This window comes from Rattus norvegicus, chromosome 1 (genome assembly GCF_021556685.1).
Source record: "Rattus norvegicus strain SHRSP/BbbUtx chromosome 1, alternate assembly SHRSP_T2T, whole genome shotgun sequence".
NCBI classification, from domain to species: domain Eukaryota; kingdom Metazoa; phylum Chordata; class Mammalia; order Rodentia; family Muridae; genus Rattus; species Rattus norvegicus.
In genome coordinates this window covers 168594656-168601905 of record NC_141534.1, presented here as the reverse complement: position 1 = coordinate 168601905, position 7250 = coordinate 168594656, and the positions used below count along the sequence as shown (strand labels likewise).

Below are 7250 nucleotides of genomic sequence, written 5' to 3'. Positions count from 1 at the left end.
TGTGTGTGAATTATACAGGCTCTCTAACCAAATGAAGGGAAATGCTTTCAGTATCATCAGTCTCATCCAAACTGGCAATCAGTATTTTCTTTGTGTGGAAACACTGACATCTTGTGGACTTCTATGTTAATACAGTTGAATGCCTCTAAAATCAGAATTTTTGTCCACTTCACTCTGTTCCATGCCTCTCAATAAATTTGTGCTAGGTATCCATCTTGGACTTTTGCCTATATTTAAAACTTACAAAGTATTTGCAGGGTATGGTGGCACACATTTCTTTAATCCCAGCACTCTGGAGGCAGAGGCAGGATGATGACTGTGAGTTTGAGGCCAGGCTGGTCCTCAGAGTGAATACCAGGCCAGCAGGACTATACAGAGAAAACTTGTCTCCAAACAAACAAGTGAAATGTACAAAGTTTTGATAATATTTATCCTCATTACGGAGCCCCGGAGAGCATGTAAAATCTGAAGTTATGTCATGAACAAGACATGAAGTGGTTTGCCTTGCAGCGCTGCAGTCAACAGGCAACATTGACACAGTGTCGAGTCACCATGGAGACAGCACAGACTTCTCTGGGAGACCACGGAGGCTGAGTGTCAGGGATGGCCTCTGGGAAGAGAGCACCCACTACCAGCTGTGTTCCTCTAAAGAACCTCCAGTGCTCCTTGAACTCTAAATGTGAAGTAGAGAGGCCAAAGGGTAAGGAAAGAAGCTCAACTCAGCAGGTCTGGCAGGCTATGGGCTCTCTAAGCAAGTTTCCTGGTAATGGACTTTAGGCATTGAAGCCAAGGCCAAATTTGAACTCAGTGCTTCCTCTTATGCTGACCTCTGCTCTCTGGCCTGTGCCTGTTGCACAACACAGCAGACACAAGCAGGAAGATTCAGCAAGTCAAAGCACTTGCCTATTCAATCTGGGAAGCCTTGGTAGAAGGAAAGAACTGATTCTTAACAGTTGACCTCTGACTTCCACTTGTGTGTGTTGTGACATGAAATCTGTCTCTGTATTTTCTCCCCCCCCCTCTGTTGTACACATCTACTACTACTACTACTACTACTACTACTACTACTACTACTACTACTACTTCTACTACTACTACTACTACTACTACTACTACTACTACTACTACTACTACTAAATACTTTTAAAAAAGAAACAAGGGGGAGAGAGAATTTGTTTCTTCTGATGGTTTTAGAGGATCCAGTCCTTGGCCACTTGGACTACATACTTGGGCAGTAACATGACAGTAGCAGGAGTATTTGTCCAAGGAAAGCTGTTTGTCTAGGACAGACAAAAAGTAGAGAAAGGGGACTAGAGGAACAGATCAGGGCACGCCTCTAATCACCTACCTCTTCTAACTAGAGCTCTGCCTCTTAGCTCCTACCAACTCCCAGGAACGCCATCATATTTACGACTCCATCAAGGGGCTAATCCCTTCTTAAGGTCAGAATCTCCACAATCGAATGGATCTTGAAAATACCATTACCAACGACATCCCCTGATGATTTACTAATCAAGTCACTTAGTTCAATCTTGTTGGCAAATATCACAGACTTCAGCCTCTGGGCAGGGAAGAGGGAAGAAACAAGACTGGGCAAGGGAAGACAATGAATGGTGAAGCAGACCTGGTCAAGCCTTGGCCTGCCCAGAGCTGTAAGAGTGGTCTAGGTCAGACTGAGATGATGTAGTCTTTGGATGCCTTTCCTGCTTGGGTACCCACTGAAAAAGCAGGCATTTATTTTGTCCCTGGACAACACTTTCGGACTGTGGACAGCAAGTCCTTGATCAGGAGGACCCAAACAGTGTATCATGATGACTACCAAAACCCTGCACACTGGTCCTTTGCTGACCCATTGTCTAGGGCACTCTGTGCTGGCAACTGTTGGTTGCTGGGAGATTGGAGCAGACACAGGGTCAGTGAAGCAGACGGAGACCTTGCTTTCCAGATTAGTGTAGAGGGGCCGCCATGATTAGAGAGTAGGGTGTTGAGTTCAGAGGACAGTGAGAGGTCCTAGGCAGGATCACTGCTCTAGTGTGGGTGGCCTTTGATAGGGGCTTCATTGTCGTTGACCTTTTAAAAAGGAATGATTCACGTTCTGTCTCTCAATTCTTGCTTCCTCACCCCTCACTCCGTATCTTTTCCATCCTACTGAAATGTCTCCTTGTGTAAATGTCTCCTGTCACGCTCCCCCCACAGTGACACTCTGGGTACAACTTGATCTGTAAATGCCTCTTGCCTGCTAGATTTTGTTATTTCCTTGAGTCAATGTGCTGGGATTATTATAATTTTTTAAAAATATTAGACCTGAAGAGCCTATTGCGAGGTATCTACTAGATAAGACCACTTGGACAATAAAAAGTCTATTACCCAGGACTACACGGGGTTTTCGGGACTAGAGTTCAGTGTCAACCCTTTCTCAGGGTGAACTTTTAAGCACAAAAGTCACACCCAGGGCTGACATACCTCAGTTAGCAAGAACAGTTAGCTGGAAGTCAAAAAGCAAGGTTAGTACCTCCGGGGGCTTTCCCAGAACTGTGGACTTTGATGGATTATTAGTCTTTGTTCTCGTTTTTTTTTTTTTTTTGGGGGGGGGTGCAGATGTTACTATCTATGTGCTGGGTTCCAAGGTGTGAATGGTGTTCCCACCATGGTGTCAGTTGTGGGGGCCTCTTACAAGCCCACGAATAGAAGAAGGTAAACACAGGGGACTTTAAATCGGGGAAGGGAGCTAGCCATATAAAAGGGCTCTTTAAGCTCTGCAGAACAAGCAGTAATTTATAAATGACTAGTTTCTTTGACACGGGGACTCGCCTTGGCTGGCCTGGTACCCACTCTGTAGTTTAGAGATGCTGCAGCTTTTCGGGGAAGGGGGTACTTAGGAGGAAACAATTTTGTATGACTGCGTCAGTTTTTTTTTTTTCTTAAGGATTTGTTTGTTTTCATCTCACGAGGATGTGTGTTTTGCCTGCACATACGACTTCGCGTCTGTAAGTGCAGTACTTGTGGCGACCAGAAGAGGGCACTGGATCCCTTGGAACGAATTACAAAGGTTGCGAGCCACCAAATGAATGTTGGGAATCTAAGTGGGTCCTGTGGAGGAGCAACAGGTACTCTTAACTATTGAGGCATCCCCTATTCCCAGAGCACTAGGGCTTTTGTGGTGTTGTTGTTGTTGTTGTTGTTGTTGTTGTTGTTGTTGTTGTTGTTGTTTGCTTGCTTGCTTGCTTGGTTGATTTTGTTGTTGTTTTGCTTTGTTTTGAGATAGTGTCTTTCTGTGTAACTCCAGTTGTCCTCCAACTCACAGAAATCCATCTGCCTCAGCCTCCCGAGTGCTGAGTCCCAGTGCACTAGTTCTTGCCAACCCAAACTGGTCAACCGCTACATTAATGCTTCACTTACGGAGACCTAAAAGAAGTAGGAGCTGAACTGTCATTTTTATTGTTATTATTTTCTTTACTGTTGGACATTGACCCAGGGGCTTACACACACAGCAAGTGCTCTACCACAGAGCTATATCTCCAACCTTCTGTCTCTATTCACAGAGGGAAAATAGCTTAAAATAAGAATGTATGCCCAGTCTCTAGCAGCTATGAATGAGTCAGCCAGTTGTACAGAAATCCAGAAAGATTAGAAAATTGGAGACAGAGTGGCCTAGGGAAGAGTAATGTGCTAGCTCTGTAGAAGAGGGTCTTAGGGACTTGTGTTGCTAATCACACTGGCTGCTGTAGTGTTATTAGCAACTGTAGTCATCATCGCGCTAGTGAAGATGTTCATCAACCAGATGTTCAGAGCAACTCCTCTAAGAAAACATCTACAGCAGCCATGATTTTTCGCAATAGCCCAGGAACAGATTAGCTACTGTGGTGGGGACGGAAGCTGTGCAGAAACCTAGTGTTGTAGGGGTTGGACCATGCGGGGGACCAATCGGCTGAGGGCAGAGCCTGGAGCAGGATGTATGCAAGAGCAGCGAGAGAAGATTCAGACTCGGAACACCATTCAGTATCGTTTCATGAGAGACGGGACAGAGAGGAAGCACAGCTCTATATGGGTTGGCCGCCTCTGACAACCTGTGTCCTCACAGGCTTTATTTATGCATAAATTCATTTCCTCAGAACCTTTATTCATTGATTACACAGCTTTTCGAAATACATTTACTTCTAAAGTCTTCCTTGATTACATAAGAAGATTAAGAGGAACAGAGCAAGTAAACAGCGTTTTTTTGTTTGTTTGTTTGTTTGTTTTCTTTTTTTCGGAACTGGGGACCGAACCCAGGGCCCTGTGCTTGCTAGGCAAGCGCTTTACCACTGAGCTAAATCCCCAACCCCTTGTTTTTTGTTTTTAAGATTTATTTACTTATCTTTTTTCTTCTTTTTTTTTCTTCTTTTTCTCTTTTTTCTTTTTTTTCGGAGCTGGGAACCGAACCCAGGGCCTTGTGCTTGCTAGGCAAGCACTCTACCACTGAGCTAAATCCCCAAACCCTTATTTACTTATCTTATGTATTTAAGTACACTGTCACTGTCTTCAGACACACCAGAAGAGGGCATCAATCCCATTACAGATGGCTGTGAGCTACCACGTGGTTGCTGGGAATTGAACTCAGGACCTCTGGAAAAACAGTCAGTGCTCTTAACCACTGAGCCATCTCTCCAGCCCACAAACAGCAATTTTATGAGAACTAAAAGTTAACATTATAAGAAGAATCAATTTTCTTTCAACCGAGTATCTTCTTCCTTGAGATTGGTGTGGGAAAGCCTTGTGTTTGCAGAGATGCTGGACAGGGTGACTCTATTCGAATTTGATTCTTTTTATTCCCAACTACCTGTTATATCAAACTTGGTTTCCTACAAAAGTCCAGTGTCTCTGACCCCTGTTTAATTCTGTCTTTCTTCCTCTATATTTCTTTTATATTTGGCGTAAGACCACCATCCGTTATCTTTGATTCTTAAGATACCGTGCAGCCCTTGCCTAAGCATAGGCAGTCTGTTCTTTGTTTTTCTATAATATTGGAAAAGTTCTGGTCTGATAAAGGAGGCAGGCAGTTCACTGAGCCAAATGTTTTTCTCTGTGTCTCTGTCACGAACTCTTGTTTCAATATGATTCCTATCTTCATTACAACTCTGTAAAGAATAGAAGGACACTGGGACTTCTAAAACTGCTTCCTTTTGCCTTGAGGAAGGTACCCACACATGTCATTAACTGTATGATCACAATCTCTTCCTCGTCATGCTAGTTCCTTATTTCTGAAATGGAACATAGAAAACTAATGGTTTTTTTTCACTGTTCAAGGTTTATTTGGTGTTTTCCTTGGTAAAACACTAGAGTGGTTGGTTCCATCATCCATATGCAGATCTTCACATACTATTGCAATGTACACTACAGACACAGAGAACACAGAAAATATCCTGTAGAACATCTATGCACAAGTTGTGCATAATGGACTTACGCACTGGAGCCAGGTTATGACTGACTGGGAACTCATGACCTAGGCAATGTTTGGTGAGGGTGCACAGCACAGCAGTGCAGCAGGCTCCCAGGGTAATCAAAACCTGCACACAGCTGGCAGTGTGTCTTGGAGACAGTGGGACTGTCCCACTAACCAGGTTACCACTACACAAGTACCAATGAGAGGCAGGGTAGAGCTGTGGGAACTGAGATTATTTTTCCCCCAGACCACCTCAACACAACTGTACTAACCACAGCTCAAATGAGAAGTGTGTGGTCTCCATAGAAACCCTGCTGCAGCCTGGACAGTGAAGTGCTAGGACACTGGGAAGACTTTAGAGCTGCAGCTCCTTCTGGATTCCCCAGATGGTATCTGCACTCTTCTTCAGGCGGGTCTCCTGCTCAGGAGTCAGTGTCACCTTCACAACATCCGAGTTTTGTTTCACAACATTTTGTTTCAGGATACACGAGACACTGAGGAAGACGGCATCATTGATTGCATAGAGACCCTTAATCATGGTGGAAATAGGATGCACCCGCCTAAGGTTCTTCATTATGCTCTCGGCCAAGTCTGCCACCGAGAGGTCAATGGCCCAGGATGTGCAACCTTTCAGTTTGATCACCTCATATGCACTGTCAACCACCTGCCTGTGAACATCCTTCCACTGCTCCGTATCTGCATCCGTGCCCAGCTCTGGGTTCAGAGATTTCAGGGAGACGCTGCCAATGTTCACACCACTCCACACAGGCACACTGGAGTCGCCATGCTCTCCCAGGACCCACCCGTGACAGTTCAGCACTCGAACCCCCAGCCTTTCTCAGGTAACCGAACCGAGCTGAGTCCAGACCGCAACCACTTCCAATAACTCTGCTTTGGGGAAAGCCGTTGATTTGCCAAACCATGTAGGTTAAGATTCCCACTGGATTTGAGACAATGAGCAGCTTGAAGTGTGAACTCTACTTCACAATGTTCAGAACTATGAACCTGAAGATGTTCACGTTTCGCTGGACCAAATCGAGTCGGCTCTCTCCCTCTTGCTGACCAGCCCCCGCCGTGATAATGACCAGCGTGGAGTTTGCAGTCACTCTATAGTCTTTGCTGGAGACTATTTTTGGTGTTTCAAGGAAAAGGCTGCCATGCTGGAGAGCCATCATCTCTCCCTTTAGATTGTCTTCCATGACATCAGCAAGGGCAAGCTCATCGGCCAAGTCCTTCATTAAGATACGGATGGCACAGCCATGCCAACCGCACCAACCCCAACAACTGTAATCTTGTTCTGGGGGACCTGTTCTTCCTTAAGAAGATACTTGAGGGTTGCCATCTTGGACTTTGAATCTTTTGAAACTGCTTAGTGCACAATGGGGGCAACAGGTGAGCAGCAGCAGCAGCAGCAGCAGCAGCAACCTGTCCTGGGCTCGGCTCCAGCGGCTCCAGCACTGAAAACTAATGATTTAATTACAGTTTGTCAACTCCTAGAATTTCCCTAAGTTTTTCTTCTTTAATAATTTTTCTCAAAACCCCTGCCTCACACTTACTAATCGCACTCATCACTGGTTTAAATGTTTATTTAAGTAATAAGTTCTGAAGAAAGACTCAATTTTCTGCATAACTCCGCCCCCCCCCCCCCCCGAACTTTCATTAATTCCATTCTTCTTTGCACAGCGTTTTGCTATCCTGGCTCTAGCTTTCAGAGAGAGGCCTTGAACAGTGAAGAAATAAATACAAGGAAAAACTGTGTAGCAAATTTCCACCAAGGGCAGTGGAGGGTCAGCTCAGGTGGTCCAAGTACTGGAACTTTGCCAAACAT

The 7250-nt window shown here is 45.0% G+C and overlaps 1 pseudogene; it reads right to left on the bottom strand.

The window, feature by feature from the left end:
• Positions 1-5724: 5724 nt before the first annotated feature.
• Ldha-ps3 (lactate dehydrogenase A, pseudogene 3) lies at positions 5725-6764 on the bottom strand (annotated as a pseudogene).
• Between the last annotated feature and the right edge of the window lie 486 nt (positions 6765-7250).